The 19,916-nt window shown below is 39.1% G+C and overlaps 1 protein-coding gene across 2 annotated transcripts in view; it reads right to left on the minus strand.

Moving 5' to 3' along the window:
• gpat2 (glycerol-3-phosphate acyltransferase 2, mitochondrial) overlaps positions 1–17,682 on the minus strand; it is a 135,608-nt gene extending 117,926 nt beyond the window's left edge. The window contains exons 1-3 of one of the 2 annotated variants that reach the window (XM_074670408.1): positions 17,606–17,682; positions 13,919–13,974; positions 11,630–11,674 (exon numbers count right to left, since the gene is read on the minus strand). The gene's annotated coding sequence lies outside the window, so the exon portion shown is untranslated. The remainder of the gene's footprint in view (positions 1–11,629; positions 11,675–13,918; positions 13,975–17,605) is intronic. The other variant, XM_074670409.1, reaches the window with a different exon arrangement.
• Between the last annotated feature and the right edge of the window lie 2,234 nt (positions 17,683–19,916).

Here is a 19,916-nt window from a genome sequence, read left to right on the forward strand (position 1 = left end):
TTGAATTAACAATATTACAGAAATCATTATTCCTTTTTGCTGTCTTCGTCACCAACGTCTGAAATAGTAATCTTTAGTGACTGAGAGGCTGAATGAGGCCTGTTTAAAACCCATTTGTGATGAAACAAATGACTTCAAGCTCAGCAGCTGTTAGATGCCTGCCACTCGCGAGCTTTCTAGCAGAAATTGGATTCATAAATTGAGATATAACTGAGGATTAAGACAGTGATGAAACTGGTGTTAATTTGACAATTTGAGCTATTTTGGTCGGTTGATTTGGTTTCAATGTGCTCTATTCGAATCAACGTCACAGACTTAATTTAATTCAGATGTTTTAATACTCCATGAATCAGCACAGGCCCATGTTGGTTGTAAAAAAGAATATTGTACCTGAAAGAAATGTGTGATTGGTGAGTCGTACGGTGACACTGGGGTCCTTAGATGGTGGAATTAGACTCTAAGGTGTCGTTTGTGATGACACATCTACATGGGGGTGGATAATACTACGAGGAGTATCCTACCATACAATGCAATTTAATGAAGGAGATCTGCAGTATAAATTGGCCTCACAGTTAAATAACTTGTTTTGTCATGCTCTTCTGGCTTTTTCTCAAACTTATTTTGATTCTTATTAGTTCGGTTTTGGTCAAAGCCCACAAGTCACGTCATTTTCAGAATCATTAAACCATTTAGGGCTCTTGTGCCTCATTTCAAAGTGTCTGCATTTGCTGTTTTTTTTCCACTTATTTAGCAGGTTTTACCTCTATGTTTATGTAAACAACTGGCAGAGCTGCAGGGTGGAATTGCAAAGAACTGAAAGCATAATTATGTTACACAAAAAGCACAAAGATAAGCAAAAGCCATTTATTTCCCTTGTTTGTTCTTTTTTGTTTCTGCTGTGCCGTCTCATCTTAAGAGGACAATGATAAGCATTTTAAACCTGCCAACACTGGCTCTGGAACAAATGAACTGTCCTATCCATCCACCTGTCCATCCATCCACCCATTTGTTTTTCTCTCCTTATCCAGGTCCTGGTCATGGTGGCAACATCGCCTTATGCCAAGGCACCTCCTCTAGCCATTCCTTGGGGTGTTCATGGGCCAGAAATGCAATCTATTCACCGTGTTCTGGGTTTGCTTCCAGCTGGACCTGCCCACCATACCTCCACAGAGAGCGGTCCAGGAAGCATCCTGATACACCACCTCAACTGCACTGACTGGATGCTTTCAATGCAAAGAAGACATGGTTGTACTCCAGCAACCCAGAGCACAGCCAAGCTTTTGAATAAACCCCAAACAAGTAGAAACACTGAAAAAAAACTTTGTAATTTAACTTCTGGTGTAAACAACTTTTTCCTCAGGTGGATTCAGAACTTCTCCAAACTAATCCACATCTTCACTGCCACTTTACTGAGCAGCCTGTGGTCTGACAGCTGATCACCAGACACTGAACCTCAGTTAACAGCCAACACAACACAGCCACCCTACCATCAATCTGTTTTTCAGCTTTTTAAAACGACTTCATGAATGGGCACAAGAATCAAGATATGAAAATGCAGATGCTGTAACCTGGGTTTCCGTTATCCGGTAATTATCAGACTTTGACTGGTAAAATCTGCTGAAGTCCGACATATTTCAACACCACCGGTCAAAATGTCCGGTGAGAAATATTCCCTCTTATCTTTTATGGATAGGCCTGGTCTATGTGGAACAAAACTTTTTTTTTTCTTTTTTTTGTCAGGCGGTACTAAACTTGTAGCACTGGTTTCATTTACTCCGACAAAGCGCGCAGAACCACAACAATACAGCGGGAGACACATGTCGAAAGGCGAAACTTAAAGACTTTTTTACTAAACAAAATGGTTCAGAGGAGAAAGTTGGTGGTGAGGCTGAAATCCCGGAGGCTGCAGCAGATGATGTCTTGCCTCCTGCCGAGAAGAAAAGGAAAAGTCGGTCGTTTCGGACCGAATGGAAGCTTCTACTGTGCAATATTAATTTTAGTTAACCAATTGAGTCAGTTGATGGCACTCATTTTATTTGATACAGCCTATGCTTTAAAAGAAAGTTTTATAAATTGACATGCTTTGATATTATTCTTATATGTACGTCGTATCATTTTAAGTCTATTGGCATGACCTTAAAAGCACCAAATTAGTTGCCTCAACAAATTTCGTTAGTAAATAATGTGAAGACTTGTAAAATATAACTTCCATGAGGCTATTCACCCCATAGAGTCCAAATGTCATAGTCGCTGTTGAGGTGCGTATCCTAACTGTCATTATTCGGGAGCTGTCTGCGGGACCCCGCTGTTTGACTCCTCATTACCCATTGACTCACAGTGCAGGGTTTATAATCCGTTTTTGTCATCAGTCCACTCAGGTTGTTACACAACTTTACTTTGAAGATGGAACAAATGTTTCTAGGACCAAATTATTTATATTTTTAAATCGCTTTGTCACGTATATCGACAAAGATTACATTGATCAAAAATACACCCCCACTTAATAACAGGAATAGATTTTTTTTACAGGCTTGCTTTGCAGGTGAGTAGACTTTATATATATGTCCTGATCTTTGGGCATATCATTGAATAAATTCCCTTACCACTCTATTGAAATTTAGTCCGCACGAAATTTGACAGGCGAGGGCGGGGCCCTTTGAAAAGTATACCCCCTCCCAGCCTCGCGGAAGCTGCGGGATATACTTTGCAGCATTTAAGCTCGATAAATTCAGATAATATCTGACCGGGAAATCAAACGCTTGTCCGGTAAATTGAAAACCTGCCAGTCACGTTGTCCGGTGCCATTTTTTTATAGGGGAAACCCTGGCTGTAACCTGTTAATAGTTTGGCAAAGTTTTGGACTTTGGAAGAGGGGTTTTCTATCTTTAGGCAGAGTCATTTTGATAAATGAGAACACAGCAATCACTCTGATACGTTCATATGTGTCAAAATAAAACAAACAAACTAAGCTCACCCAGAGGAGGTAGTCTAGCCTGCTTCCGATTGGACCCTGAAGCCATTTATTTCCAGTGACAACACAATTAACCAAGCAACTGGAACCAACAGTCACTTGGCTCATCACACCCCTGTAGCGAATGGTACAGAGGTAACATAAAAATAGCAATGGGCTGGCATTAGTCACTGTCTCCATCTAATTCAACATCGGCAGAGGAGCTGGACGGAGCAGCATCACAGGACTGGGCAACTTATTCTGGCCCAACTACTCTTTCAAAATGTTCTGGTCTGAGAGTTTTGTCCAGCTAGTCAAACCAGGGGTAATAGTCCTCATCACTGGAACATTCTGCAGGCTGACAGAGCTTCTTGGCTTTTTTTGTGACCCTACAGAGGAAGTTAAGGCCCCACTTGTTCCTGCGCTGACTTCAAAGTTTGTAAACTTGTGTATTTTGTGAGTCCTGTACGGTTAGTCCACCCGTGCCTGGTCTGTAGTAATCAGTAGTTTGTCAGCATATTGTGTAAGCTTTGCTTCTCTTTTTGTGATGAATTATCACACCTGTCCAGATATCCGATTGAATCCACAACAAATTTATCCTCACATTTTATCATTATTGATCATAAAGGCAGTAATGCTGCAGTTTGTCTCTGCACCATACTCCCTACAGGAAGTTCTGCAATCACTAAAGAAGCTTCACTCTATTTTTGGATCTGTTTCATTAGTACTGGGAAACTAACCCTTCACCTTACAGAAGCTTGACACCAGGTTAAAAAAGCAATCGTCGACCCATCACAGATGAAAAACAGCCATAAGTGGTGACATGATGCTTTGCACGAAGCACTCAGAGCACAAGTATGCATGAAACACGCACACAGACAAAGGAAAACCCTCGAGCCCTGTGGAGCAGTGGATGAATATCACTTAAATAAAACAACCATGTGTACAAAAGAATAACAAATCAGTGTGAAGGCCACAGATAATGCTTTAGTGGATGACAGTGTAAGAGACAGTAGACATAAGTGCCTCGGTTCAGAGACAATTATTCAATCATGTTTTTATTTTTTTTAAATAAAGAAAACATCAGAAAAGACAGAGTGGAGAAGCTCTAAACTTTTTAATTAATGACTGAAGACACTAAAGTTAAAATACTGTCACTTTTATCCACAGCTACAACCTAAGTTTCAGTTGATATAGAAAATTGGTCCCTTTAATTCCTATCTGTCATTTTCTGTGTAAAAATCAAACTCACTCTTTCGATAGCTTCTATCACTCTGATAAACCTCAGACATGCAATTTCTTTAGCATTTCGTAATTTGTCTGGGGTCTGCCAATTCCAATCCCATTTCTGAAATAACTTGAAATAACTTTGATTGACTGACACTATGTCTTATGACTTTGCTTTCAGGGATATTACATTTTTGGTTCATAACAAAAAAAACTGGCAGTTGATGAACTGTTCTTTGGAATAATGAAAATAATAATAATAAAAAAAACACACAGAACCACATTATTACGTTTGCTTATTTTCACTCAAATAAACTGCCCCTAGAAAGTTCAGTCAAACTTTTTATTTCCCTGTGGTCTCGTGTATTTTGATCCCATGAGTTCAGTTAGTAGCAGCTGTTTTCAAATATGTGGAAAAAAGTTCTTTATTTATCTGTTAAACTAAGAAAGGAAAGCAAAAGCCATATTTAGAGATGCAAATGCTGCATACTTTTCTTAATCACGCTATATTAATCAATTACTTGTTTTATTCCTGGTGACCAATGTCATAAAGTGAGGCTCAAACTGAATAGAACTGCAGCCAGGGAAATAAGTAGTCTCTCTATTTGAATACCAGGAGCATCAGAGCTTTCTGAGCATGCATACACAGATACTGGTGCACCAGCTCTGCCAGCCTGGGAACGCTCTCTGCATCGACCTTCTATCCGTCTGTCAGCTCTGCTTCCAAAGGTCGGGTAAAGTCCTTCTCTCCCTGACTGCCTAAGTGAATGTTAAATGCTGGAACAAAGAGTTTTTATCTTGCTTTATATTCATTAATTATCAACATGCATTAATCTATAATACTGTCTGCAGCGACATCTCACAGCAGGCTGAACTGTTAATCACACGCTCACATGCTGAGGTTTTATCACCCCAGAGTAACCAAAGAATATTACAAGAATAATTCACCTGAATAATATTCAAATGGACTGAGCGGCCCCAGCCTGGAGGTGAAAAAAGAGAGAATCAGGGATTATGCAAATGATCATGCACACACAGATGAAGAGTAACAACACACCTGGTTTTTCTTGTTCAAAACTCTGTGTTGTCAACTAAATGAAGACAGGGTTAGGTACCAAAGTAGTCATTTATGACTTAAATGAAATATCTCATCTTAAGAATATGTGCTCGTAACCTACAGAAGAAAGTTTCCTACATGTATTAAATAGCAAGAGAATAAGGCATGAATGCAACTAGTGGGGAAGTAGCACTGAGATCCAGAGCATGCAGTCTACATGACTGTGAAAGGTTCACATGAACACTACGCTACTGTGTCACAGACACACTGACATGATGCCTCAAACACTCACAGCTATCAAACCTTTATATATTCCATGACCAAGGTTTCCTCCATTACAAGCACTTCAGAGAAAAAAGAACAAACACAAACAATCTCTAAAACAGTGTAATCAATTAAAGTCAAGTATGACAGAATAGCAGCACCTCCCCCTGGTGCTGATTAAAGCTGCTGCCAAACAAACAGAAAGAGAATGGGGTGGATGACGCTGTTGTCACTGGACTTTTGAATTCATCATCATATTTTATGTTTACATTTAGACCTTTTCCTCTGGGAATCACACTTTGTTTAGGGGAGGTTGTCTAAGACTTTCTGATGACTAGTCACATGTTCTGGCACAGTTACACGCAGACCGACAGCTGTCTGACATGAGAAGCTTTAACAACATGTGAAGTTTTTCTTGAACCTCTTTACAATCACCCTGATCAGGCATTTCAGATGTATAGTTGTTTTGTTATTAAATAAAGTAAATTTGAATAAAACTATTTAGATATGTGCAGAGTCCTGTGTGTTGGAACAAGCAGAAGATACTCCTACTTTCATCTGGAGTTAAAAGAAAAACGTCCGTCGCTACTAGTGTCTTTAAATATTGATACTTAGATGAGATTGCCTGTGAACCAAAAGATTGCATTCTCCTACCCTCTTGGGTCCGTAACTTTGTGTGCTGGTTTTTAATTCATTTATGGATTTCTTGACCACTAAGACAATTAGTAACTGAGTACTTTAAAGCCTCCGTTGAAAAAGTTGAGTCAGCTACATCATGTAATCAAATAAACAATCCAATCTACCAATTGAAGTTCCCCTCAGGGATGAATAAAGTGCTTGTCTGTCTGTAACTACAATAAATTTCTTTTTCTTTTTGCAGTAACAAACGCAGATACTTGTTATATCACGTGAAGCTGTCATGTACTATTAGTTTTTACCCAAGTGGCCTAAAAATACAAGATAATGTGGGAGTGCTAAAACCTGCAGGATACGGGAGGGGCTCACCGCAGCATCCACTCCAGAAAAGTTGGTTAAATTGTCGCTCAGTTGGCAACACCCAGTCACAGTTTTATCCACCACTTTCTAACGGCCATCATCATAGCTCACTTAAATCCAAAGTGCTCCCATACAGAAGAACGATACAATGCCACAGGCACATCCTCAGACTCGGCCTTTCCCACTTTCGTCAACACAAAAAATCTCCCTTCACAAGTGTCCTGCTGTTTTCCTAACGTTGTGCATGCATATGAACAATCCCGAACCAATTTTTTTTCATAAACCGTTCTATCCCCAGCTACATCCATTTACTATAGAGTCTATGGCTTTACCTCGGCTACAAAGAAGCAATTGCGTGATGAGTTTGGCCGTATCCCAAACATCAAACAGGGTGAATCAAACCACACATGGGTGACGGACGTGGTCAGTTGGTGAAAATGGTAAAAGTCGAAAAGTGTCCATAATGTTTCTCAAACAAAAATCTGATACTGCTTAAAAAAGAGTGACTATGAATATGATTTTTGGCAGTGTACTGCAATGTAAAATGAAATTCAAATTATTTCAAACGAACTGACCCCAATTTGGGAAAAAACATTAATATCTATAGCATACTGACTTGCTCAGTCCAACAAAACCCATAGTTTTAAGTTTAGAAATGAAATATTTTGAAGATACTTTAAGATAATGTTTTTTTTTTAATGTAATTTAGTACTTCTAATGCTTTTGTAGTTACACCTTTTGAAAATTTAATCAGAATAATTCTTTAATTGGTCAAAAATAGTAGAAATATTGTATAAAATACTATGACTTCAACAGAAATGCAATCTACATGTTTAAACAGACATCTAAAATGTTGTTTTCACAAGCTTAAAGCATATTTTGATACCAACCCTTATCTGCAACTGTCCCATATAAAGACCAATGAAGAATTTGTCTTCCAGTAGACTGGACCAGACTTGTTGCTGTTGCTTGCTGTTTACATGAAACAATTCTATTCTGATCACACTTTTCATCAGACTATAAATGGTCCATGTAATTACGCCCTTAAAGTCTGTAAGGGGCTTTGCACATCACTCTGAATTCAATTGAACATGTATGGATCTGTGACCAGCTGATCCTCTCAAGTAGTGCTGTTTTTGGCGACCTGTTTTAATTTTAGTTTTAGTCTAGTCTTTGTGTCAAACTATTATTTTAGTTTTTATTGGTTTTAGTCACATTTATACTCCTTTTAGTCAAGTCAAGTTTCAGTTGACTAAAATTCTGAGCATTTTAGTCTTATTGTAGTCAGAATTATCCATGATTATTTTTGTATAGTTTTAGTCAATGAAAACTGATGACATTTTAGTCTAGTTTTAGTCAATGAAGATTGTACTTTAATCTCGTCTCTTTTGAGATGTCTCTTAAGATTTGTGGTGTTTTTTTCGGCGATTTTATGGCCACATTTCTCCCCATCTTTTACCACAAGACACTTGGTTTTCTTTTCCACTTCTGGGTAATGAGAGTGTATCTAAATGTCGTTTCTTCTTTTTCTCCCAAAAACAAACCCCGCCTGGCTGGCCATCAATCCCTTTCGTTCTGTTAGACTTAACTTTGTTTCTTTGGTTGTCGTTAAACTTTACTATCCGTAGCTCCGTCTTCCACATAATGCTGCACGAGTGGGGGGATAGAGGAAGTGACGTCACCTGCGTCTGCGCAATACGACCTGATGCAGCCACTGAACTGCAACCCAGGAAATGGAAATAATACAAGATAAAAGTGATACTAACGCAATGACATTACGCCCCATCCCGTTTTGGTTAACGAAAATGAAGACGTATATTAGCAGAGTTTTCATCTTGTAAACCACATTTAGTCCCGTTTTAATTCGTCAACAATATTACATTATATATTAAATTATAGTTTCAGTCATATGACCACCATTCACGTCCCTTCTCCTCCCGTTTCTGTCATGTGATAAAGGTTTGTTGATGTTGATATTTAGTCATAATTTTCGTTGACTAAAGCAACACTACTCTCAAGCAGGTTAAATATCTTCCAATCAGATCACCAGCCTGTCAAGCAGTGAATTGCTAATATTGAAAAATGTAATTTTGGGTCCAACGTGGCCCAATCAGTAATACTCCCTACACCTTCACATATTCAGAAATCCCCTGAACATTGCTTAATTACAGACAAAGGCACCAGGTTAACTCTACAGCAGAGCAAGATCAATTTTCTTAACAAAAGGCAAGAAAAGGTTGAAACCATTAGGAGGTGGTTCTTACAGTGAAAATGCATGGGTGCATTTTAATCAAGAAACAAGATAGCAAAGTACAACCCAACAGCCCCTGAGTTTAGGGACGAGTGAATAAATGAAAAACCAACACATGGGAATCCTTTTTAATTACAAAAAAATAATGACAAATTTATTTCCACCCACATCAAATCAGATAAACCATTCTAAAAGCAGGCCTGCTCCCTGAGATCAAGCCAAACAATTTATCAGTGATATGGGTAAACATTCTAGCAAATGCACTTAATCTCCCTTGTGGGCAGCAGAGTGACTGAAGGGGGGAGATGCTGAGATCACTTCCACTGAAACGGAAACGGGGACTGAGAAGGGAAAAATGTGTTGGATTGATAAACGAAACAAGAATGGTTTCAGAAGAGGACAGTGGAAATGGAAACACAAACAGCGAATTAGTGGGGGAGAAATTACGAAAACACCACCGGAGTGTTAATTTTGGAGAGGTATGAAGCCACTCGCGACTATTATAAAGCAGACTCCTGCAGGGCAAATGAAACAAATAAACACTCCACTAGCCTCTCCCTGTCACGCAGATGTGATGGTACCGCAGCCACTACAATGTGAAGTGGCAAATACAATGCATGCATGAAGCACCACAAAGGGACTAAGGTACACAGAGGCCATCGTTGTGGAAGCAGGTTTGCGTCAGCAGGTGCTTGACGCAGCAGTACTGATTTATCTTCACTGAAATGTGCTCTCAGGTTGAAACAGCCCAGAGCCAGGGGTCATCATGTACTTTTATGCTACTCTATGCTTTTATTCTGTCTTAACAAAAATATTATCTCTTGGTTCTTTTAACTTTATCAGACCCACCCTGTCTGAGCTGCACAACGGAGCTAAAAGGATCTGTGCTAATGCAGCAGAATCATCTCCATTTACAAATTACATTACAAACACATTTGAATGGAAATTGCAATTTCAGAATGATTAATCACATCACTCCTACGAATAAGTGAAGCACCACCAACACTGCACTTTTAAAGGTTAAAAATGTGTCCTGAGACACTATTTTCTACATCCAGAAAATTTGGGAATGAAAAGTTGTTTACAAGTTTTACCAGACAGAGAAGACAGATAAGAGCACATGGTGAGAGCATCGTTTTGCTTTCCTGAGATCAAAAGATACTGATGCATACATTTGCACTCACAAGACAGTAGATGCCCAACTTTAGTCCACTGGCAAGATGGAGTGTGACACCATGAGCAGCCAGCAGAGAGAATGGCAGCTTTGTGTTTGAGAATATGCTGGAGGAAATTAAAAGAGGGCAAGAGTGAGAGGAAAGGAAAAGAATTCAGACAGTCTCCCTCAAGCCTGTTCCTGTGGTTCTGCATCAGTGACACCTCAGGAGGAGGAGGACAGGGAAGGGTGGGGGTGATGTGTCATTTGACCGTGGTTCACAAACAGACAGCGGTACAATCGCTGCTTTGAGTAAGCACTCATCCAGCTACCAAATGAGATTTGAAGACAAAGATAACCTTTTTTGAGTAATCACTGAAATAGATCTGTATAAACCAACAGGCCCACAATTTTGGTAACAGGCTAAAATCTACTGGATAACAAGCACACAGATCTGTATTAAAGGATGCATATATCTCAACAATACATCCTCCTATATCCAGTTCAGATCATTAAAAAAAACAGAAAGAGAAAAAGCTGAGCAGTGTATCGTGTTTCAGTTACATAAATAGACACACTGCTTTTCATCTGATATAATAAAGTATGTCAGGGTTTCCGCAATTCTATTACAAGTTGTTTAGGAGGACAGTGTGTTAACTACGAAACGAATGAGACCATAGTGAAAGATGTCAGATTGCATAATCAACTGCCTTTCCCCCCAAAAAAAACAAACCAAATGTTTATTTTACTTAAAAAGAAATATAGAACTGAAAATATAATACTGCTATTTTCAAGACTCATTGTACAAATTGAGCAGAGAACACTTGAAGCTATAGCATTGACACACACATACACTCGCACATGGCCCAACCACCCAGTTCCCTTAAGAGCACTCATGTAGAGGGAGACAGATGCACTCATTGCCCAGCAGATATCATGAATCCCTGCTGCTGGTCCCTTGGCACAAGACACTCACAAGGCACTGCACTTCAAAAGAACCAGATGCAAATCAAACAGGCTACATCCCAGGAGGTTCAGGAAAAATAATCTGAAAACTCAGGCTCTCTACGTATTCTCTGTGTGAGGCTGTTGTATCTAGATTAATAGTGGACAAAGAGACTGGTGGTTTGAGACAGTAAAAGGATCATGAATTCATAACAAAATTCAGCAGAGTTTAGATGGCCAATTCCCCCAGAGAACAAGTATATTTTTTCAAAGCTTCATTATTTCACAGATATTTTTTTATACAGGATAAAAATTCAAACCTCAAACTATTCTATTCTATTTTTGATTTTCATGTACAGACAACCTCAGCAGGACATACTCTGAACTCAAAGGGTGTTATTTCCTCAGAAAAGCACTCTGAAAGATAGCGATGACGGTGTACTATTGATGTGGTCCCTTGTAACATAGCAACTAAGTAACTTATTCAGTACATTTTCCATAAGACAGCTGTGGACCCCCAACTGCAGCTATAAGAGCAGCCCCAAGGGCAACGGAGCCCCCAGTACAACGCTGGTGGGGATTAAAAAGAATGGAATAACACACACACACACACACACACACACACACACACACACACACACACACACACACACACACACACACACACACACACACACACACACATAACATATACAAAGCTACACTCAAGGAAGCAGGAAAAACACAGCAGAATCAGTCTGCTTTGTTGTTCACTGCCTTGGACTGGAAGAAAAATTACTGTCCTACCTTTTCTTTTATTTGAAGAAGCTGCCGACACACCTTTAGCACAGCCTTAAAAAGAAATACAGAGGATGGTGATGAAAAGGCAGTCTGACTGAAACAACGCTTAAATCTTATCAGCATAAAAATGTCTTTAAACAAACCCCTCATATTCATCTTTCTACGGTGGCCAACTGTGTCACTTGTCTGTGGGTGAGCGAACAAGTTCATGACCTACATGAGCTTTCATGTATACTTGAACTGTGAGTGAAGCATCACCCCATGCGCAGTGAGGAATAAATGTGTCTAAGACAAGAAGGGTGAGAATAAAGGTTTTCAAAGGAGGAAAGTGTGACATCTTCAGTCTGATTAAGTATTCACAACCAGACAAGCCAAATCAGAGGTAAGAGGGAAGACATCAATGCAGCATGCAAAGACAAACGAGAGAGGAGAGGGTGAGGATGTGAGGGGAGGGAAAGAAAAACTGACTCAGAGCTCTTCTGATTGCAGTGAGAGTTTCTTCCTCCTGTGCTGTACACATGTTCTCATTCATACATTATATAAGGCTCTTTGAAATGGAGTTTTACCTAAAAAACTAATCCATGTTCCAATATCATATCCACAACTAACTGTTGCTGCTCACACACCCACACACATGCTCATGCACCGACATGACACATATAAAGGTTTCCTTCCTCTCCTCTCCATCAGAGGGTGAAATGACATGAAATCTCTGATCCTGTCAGGAGCTTAAAAACATCATTGTAGCCCTCAGCTGTGCCTGAGATTTTTCTCACTTTTACCTTTTCATCCGTTTCGCTGCGCCTAAACCCACACCTTTGGTAGTTACTTTTAAAATTATTCTTCATGATTCCTGTCACAAATTGAAGTCCAAGAAGAACGGTGTAACCTGATTACTGCTCCTGGTCAATGCTGGGAAATGCAGGCCTACTGTGCATGGTTACTTCAGCAGAAATAATTGAGGATTTCATTTATTAAAGACCTCTCATTCTTGACTAAGTCACTGCTGAAATGATAAAATAACATAATCGCCATGTCATGACAGCATGACAGCTTGTTTGTCAAATTTTTAAGGGGACATATCATGCTGATCCATGATTTAATACTTACATATAAAATAATGAAGTTGAAAACAAAGACCTTTCACCCCCTGCATTTTCAAAAAATGAGATATTGTATTTTTTCTGATATCCTAGAACGAGATTTGATGCCTCTGAAAATAGGTCATTGACATTTGGCTTTGAGATTTCGACCTAAATGACAACATTAGGATCCCCTCTTTTTATTGGAGTAATCTGATAAAGCAGCTCCTCCTCTGTGAAGTCAGTTAGTCACACAACCGCCACCGAGGGATACACCCACCAAGAGCCGAGTATAAATAAAGCTCCCTACTAGCTCTGGCTAACTTGACTGAGTGCTAACATAGTGACGAACTGACGGTAGAGGCGATCTTTAGACTACACTTTCAGCATGATGGATAAACCAGACAGAGAAAAGGGAAGGAGCAGGATGGAGCCCTGTTATAGAAATAGTTTATTGGTGAAGTCTGCCTATATTTCCATGTATAAACTACAAATGTTACCGTACCGGTTTGACTCACTGAAGCGTCCCGAGATGATCTGTGTCGAGGTGGATTTTCTTCCTCCTGAGCTGCAGAACCGTCCGGGTCTGACTCGGGGTCCAATACAAAAGGACGTATCCTACACTCTGCCATTTTATTAGTGCTATCAATGCCTTACGGTGAAGTTTTGGCAAACAGCAAACTCGCTCGGTCTGCACCATTCAATGTGGCGATTTTGTAAATACTGCCATGCTTCAAAAACCGCCCCCTGGCTCTACCCCCTCTGCCCTTCTGATAGAACTGACCAATCAGAGCACAAAGGGCTGTGACGTTGCGAGGTTACTGGAGGTCATTCTCGAAACGGAGCGTTTCAACGAGATCTTCAGAATGGCCTAAAGTGAGGATATTGAGAACACTATTGTGGGGCAATGAAGGAACTAAATGACTTGTACTGAGGGCAGAAATGCTTTACAGGCATCCTAGTCTGGAATAGTGAAAAGGAGAAACAAGCATGATATGTCCCCTTTAAAGACCTCTCATTCTTGACTAAGTTACTGCTGAAATGATAAAATAACATCACCATGTCATGATATCTTTTTTGTCAAATCTTAAAAAAAAAGAAAGTTTTGTTTCTTTGTGCAGCCTTTCCTGAACAATCTGAACACATGCTATATGTTGTATGTTGTTATATATAGTTGTTATGCTTCCTTCAATCACATTACACAATTACTTACTTAGCTTCTTGTGATTAAGGTTCTGTTGCAGAGGCAAAATGGCAATCGACTCCCACCTGAAACGAAACAACACACAACAATTAGATATATAACTCTATCAATTTCATGCATTAAAATGTTGTGCTTTCAGACTATCCTGAACACACAGAGTGAGGTGAAGTAGAGCAGAGACAGAGATATGGACAGATCATGAGAGCTTTTATCATAACACACCTATTGCTGAAAGACAAGACAAACTGACACTTGCTTTAAAAGTTTCAATCTGGCTGAAGACGGTGACACTTGCCATCGAATCTGTGCATCCTTTGCAAACAAGCATCACTTCATCCTTGAACGTGTTTTAAGTTTTGTGGTGTTTTCTGAGTGAAGATAATGTGAATTCTACAGGAGTTGAACCAGAAGAAACTTTTCGAACCATCTATTGAACTGAGCTCATCCAGGATTGCCATGTAAGCTACTCACACACCCTGTTTCCCACATATCAAGAGGCTGAGGTCACTGTTTATTCAATTGACTGTGCATCTCATGTCTATACAGCTATCAATTAGACACAGAGTGGGGTGCTACAGGTTTTTTTCCTTCCTTTTGTGTCAATAAGCCATTTGAGTTGGCGGCACTAACAAAGGCCAACTGGGATATCCAAGTCAATTATTATTGACAAGCTAATTAAATGCTCTTGAGGACTATGGACTCTTCCTTTACAGTCTATATTTGTTTGTTTTTATAACACTCAAGCGTTTTCGAATCATGTATACAGAAATAAGATACATTTGACTAAGAGATACTTCCTTTAATTATTTTTCTTTTCGTGGCTTAAGCCAGTGTACACTGGACGCTGTCATATGTCAATGTTTTTGAAAAACAATCTTCTTAAAGCGCAGCAGAAGCCATCAGAGAGAAGCTTTATCTGTGAAATTTATAGGGACAGTAATCCTGCACACAGGAAGTCAATGTATATCTACAGATTTATGGGGCCAGGGGGAAAATAAAACAAAGAATCTGTGCACACGGCTGCAAGACAGTTCTGCAAGAAACCAATTCACTTCCAATAAAACCTGTCCAGTTATATTCATCATATTTACAGATTCAAAGTTAAATTGACCAATTTTTATGTCCTTTACATCAGTATCATAATCATACCACAGTGATCATCATGTTATCATTATTGGTAATGAATGGTTTGTCAGTTGCTTTCTTCAGGCTCTGTAACTCAGATGAGCAAACAGTCATCAGCTGGAATAAAAATACAAGCGGCCATCCTTCATAATACCTGAGAAAGTACACCTTCATGAGGAGATCAACAGTTTGGCTGCAGACAGCTGAGCTTCTGACATGCTCCTAATTAGCTTCACACGAGTGCGGCTGCAATTATTAGGAGCAGAGCTTTAAATACAAGCCCTTGTATGCTATTCTATAATAATAAGTGTGATCAAAGCAGCACATGTATTAATATTTAATGAGGTTTGGAGCACATTGGTGTTTTTACATCTGCCCAGTATTAATTATAACTCCAAATGTGCTTCTCAGATATTCAAGATCCAGTCCAGAGAGGTGTTATTTACTTTAAGCTTGACCTCTTGAGTATTTGTGCATCCCTGTTGTTAAATTTCATGAGTTCGTAAAGCAGTTTTAACCTTTGGAGTCCAATGCTGCCGCTTCACTTCCAGCCAGTTACTGCAAGCTTTTTATTAATGTTTTCTTTATCTATATTCAATTGTGTGTGTTGTGGGCTTAAAAATGTGTTTACTAAGACATCTGCTCTAATTTTGACAAGTTTAAAACGCCACCCAAAGGAGAATGTAGTGTAAAGCCCTTTTTTCACACAAACTCTTCAATATTTCAAAATTATTAATTATTAATTGAATTATTTCAGGACTTTGAGGCCCTTATTTTTTCAGGAACTGACACCATTTACCCCACAGTATGTGATTTTCTGTGTACAGCTTGTTACAGAGAGTCATTCTCACACACATCAGCTCATCCCAACCCCCCATGACTTGAGGGCTGGCAGGTTAAGTCTCCATGCACACATGTGCCTCAGACAATGTCAAGAAATGTTCTATGCTTTACCGCAGTGAAAGGGCTTAAAAGTATGTCTCAGTATGACTCAATTTCACCTCGAGAACTGGACATAAAGTTTTAATCAAAAAAACTTTTAGTTATCAGCTTCTCTGTCTTCTGAGTCTGTCTAACTCATTTTCACAAGATCCGTGACAAAAGGAGCTTATCTCCAAACGAGCCATTTGGTGCTACTTCAGGATTTCATTAAAGGTGTCATAATAAAAATTTAATTTTGAAGCGACTGCCATAAAACTGACACAGATGGCACTATGAAGGGGAAACACTGATGTCAGTGTTGATTTTGAACACTCGAGCACTCCTACCAAATGTGACTGTTTAGTTTTTAATTTCCACATAGAAACCAACATATCCCTGAATTATTGATCTGTTTACACTTGGCTCAAAGCATTTTTTTTTCTGTGATTCAACAACAAGTGGACAGCCAAGACACATCACTGTTCACACCAATCTGTCAGGAATCTCCAATGTGTCCTGCTGACAACTCATGTTCATCATTTCACTTCCACAAGAACGTCCAAGTGCCCAGCACATGGTTACTACGTCAGTCGGCCCCTAGACAGACATCTGATTTGTTTTATACCAGCCTGCTAGACAAACAACAAAAAAGTCATGATTCCAACTTCTGAAAGTGGCTTACAAAACTCAGCAAACTTTCACCAGGGCAACTAAATGGTCATGCATCTTGTTTTCTTCAATGCTTTTACTTAGAACTGTCCTCTTGTGTGTTTACAGGTTGAGCAAATCACTTGACCAGACTCCATGTCACCTCTTCCCTTCAATTTTTCTCTTTTCTAATTGAATAAAAAAAAACTGAGCCAGTAAATGCAAGGTTTTAAAGCATTAAAAGCGTGACAACCACCAATAACATCTACCTTCTGGAAATCGATAAGTTCATGAAAGTTGTTTTACATGTTGATGTTTTTGGAGCACAGCACTTTAGGTCATGGTAAGTTCTTAAAATAAGCCTTTTTTTCTCAATTTACTTTGACTTACCATGATGATGCTTCTTTGTTGAATCTACAAAATATATAAAGAATTGAGGCCAGAACAAACTTTACTCTGTTATGCATCATAAAGTGCTCAGTGGGACACTAATGCTGCCAGGCCAGAAAAACAATGCCAAGCTAGCAAGTTTTGGGGTAAGTAGATTTTATCTCTCTAGAAGGCACTGGGGTGTAATTCCTTGAAACATAAGAGTCAACTGGTTTGTGCAGGATTAGGTACACAGATACATACTAGCCCTTCATAGAAATACTGTGATATTCAATTTAGAAAGCAGGACGTGCGTGACAAAATTGTACTGAGAAAGGAATGCACTGGCTGTACTCTTGCCTGTAATGTGACCGAATATTCCCCAAAGAAGTTTCCAGGACACACAACCATACGACAAATTTTACTAGAAAAACGACTGAAATTTTAAGAATTTAGATGTTATGAAGCCACCACGTGGCAAAGAATAATCTTGAACTTACGTTAAAATGATTTGAAAGCTTGCTACAACTGCCCTGCATATTTGTGTGCTAGGTTTTTCAGTGAGCTTGCTAAAAGAATTAATATCAACCACATGTTTTATCCTTCCAATACATTCAAAACAGATTTACTCACCAGTTATCGATGTTTTAATGTCGTGTGGCTAACCCACGCGCTCGGCTTCTGTGGCGCATGCGCAGTTTAGTGAAAGTCACTCGCCTGCGTAGCTTCGCTGTCCTCTGGTTAAGGGGAAAAAAGGTGCGTCACAACCATTTTTCCTGAAACCATCTTTTCTTGGGAGTCATTATAGAATGTCTACATTAAAAATGTGAGTCGGTGTCAACTTTATAGGACTGTTTGCTTCTTGCATTAGTCATTTCATAAAAAAACTTTTATTACCACTATTACACATTTTAAAGAAAATGTATCTTACAATTTGTAGCAGTTGTCTCTGCATTTTTTTCTCCTACACATGGAGTATTTCTTAAATGCTATCTTAACCTTTAGCCCAAAAAAGAAACTGCTCGTCCACCTGTGTTTGAGCTAATTTGGAGACCAGACCTCTTGTCTTTTTCATTCAATCACTCCTCTTGACTGCTTCATTCAGAGCAGGTCATTAAGTTTGTCGATAAACCATTGCATGGCCTAAAATAGTAACTTAAGTAAGAGAAAACAGAAAATTGTCTTTCTCAAATACAGAGGAGCTGAGCATGGCACAAATTTAAAAGAACAACAAACACTAGAGCCAGGTATTTATAGAACATTCCCAAAATATAAAGAACTATATCTTAAATCCTGCAATGATTTAACTTAATAGTGATTGTTTTTAGATCACAAGGGAATGGTTATTTCTACCTTTGGTGTGCACAAGTATTGACAAGACATTGATGGATGTGATATTTATTTAAGGTAAATTTACTGATGAGCTCCCACCACATGATTGAAGGTATGTTGTCCGATAGAAGATTCCCAGAGGTGAGATTAAATGGTGGATGATTCATCATTAGGACATAAAAATTGATACTGCCTTTAAGGTGCTATGGGATTGGGCCAAGGTATTTACTCTGAAATGCAAATTTTAGCGTCTCACTGTGATTATGTACAACATATAGTACCAGGACAAAACATAATTGATTACATACTACAACAGTGCAGGCTGTGAGAATGTTGGGTTGCTTTAGGTATGCAGATCATAATCTTTTGGGGGCAGTTAAATAACATTTAAAGCCAACATACATACTTCCAAGATTTTCTTCTCCCAATCTTGTTATTTCACCTCAAACAATGCAAATAATAGCCAGTGATTTAGGATGGTCCCATGACATTAAAATCCAGGCCACTTCTTTGCATGTTTTAGTTGTTTCCCATGCTACAAACAGTCATTGTTAAGAATGGGTTTAGACTGCTCCTTTTGAGCTAAATTAAATACAAAATGATCTCAACGTGGAAACAAAGATAGACACATATGCTAATAATTAGTGTTCAATTTCTAAATAACATATTTGTTGTAGGCGTTCAAATTTCACAAGTTTTTTCAGCCAAGGTTTGTGTATTTCATGCATAACACTGACAGACTCTGACTCGCTCATTTTGTATACACTTTGAATATCTTTAATTAGTATCCATTACATGTGGGTGTTCATTTGCATCCTATACACAGTCTAGAGTGAACTTTCAGTTAGGGAGAATATTGAGATAATTAGACATCCACCCACATTTAAATCACACAGAGGGGCACAAGTATACAAACACTGAAGCCAGAATGCATCATCAGCCTTTCCAAGATAAATCAGGATAAATCTGAGTAATAATTGCCACTGATAAAATAAACTTTGGCACCCAAATACCACTGTTATCATCACAAGACTCACAACTGAGCACAAAATAAACTGAGGTGCTAGTCGCCATATCTGGAGGTTCCTGTCCATGCAGCACAGTGATTTCATGTGGTGAAGCAATTGTTTATTTGTTGGCACCATTGAACGTTACATCAGGCATTAGAGCATGACTTCCCACTTGTATACTTTGTATTCATCAAGGCTCGGCTGATTTGAAACTCAGTATGCATCAGTTGGTTCACTACCCTGGTGGTGAGCTACAGCTGAAGAGAGCTTGCACATTATCTTTTACAGCTGAAAAAGTACCATTAATGTCACTGCATGTGTCCACTTATAAGTGAGGAAAAGACACTTACAGGTGGAGATACTCTGAACGCAACAGGCCCCCAAAGATGTCAATTTGCGTTAGCCCTGCGTCATGTTCCATTATCTCTCATTCCATTACTTAGTGGCCACAAGGCCTGATAAGCAATCTGGAGAATTCTTCACCTGTCAGTCAACAGAACCCATCGGTATTACATTAGCCTCTGTTCTCCATGCTCCACTTAGGTCTCCGATCTGGTCTCATACCATAAGCCACTTTTGTCAAGCAGCACACAATGACAGCC

Source organism: Halichoeres trimaculatus, unplaced genomic scaffold (assembly GCF_033239565.1).
Source record: "Halichoeres trimaculatus isolate MK-OKI-2021-1 unplaced genomic scaffold, fHalTri1.1 fHalTri1_scaffold_5, whole genome shotgun sequence".
NCBI classification, from domain to species: Eukaryota; Metazoa; Chordata; class Actinopteri; order Labriformes; family Labridae; genus Halichoeres; species Halichoeres trimaculatus.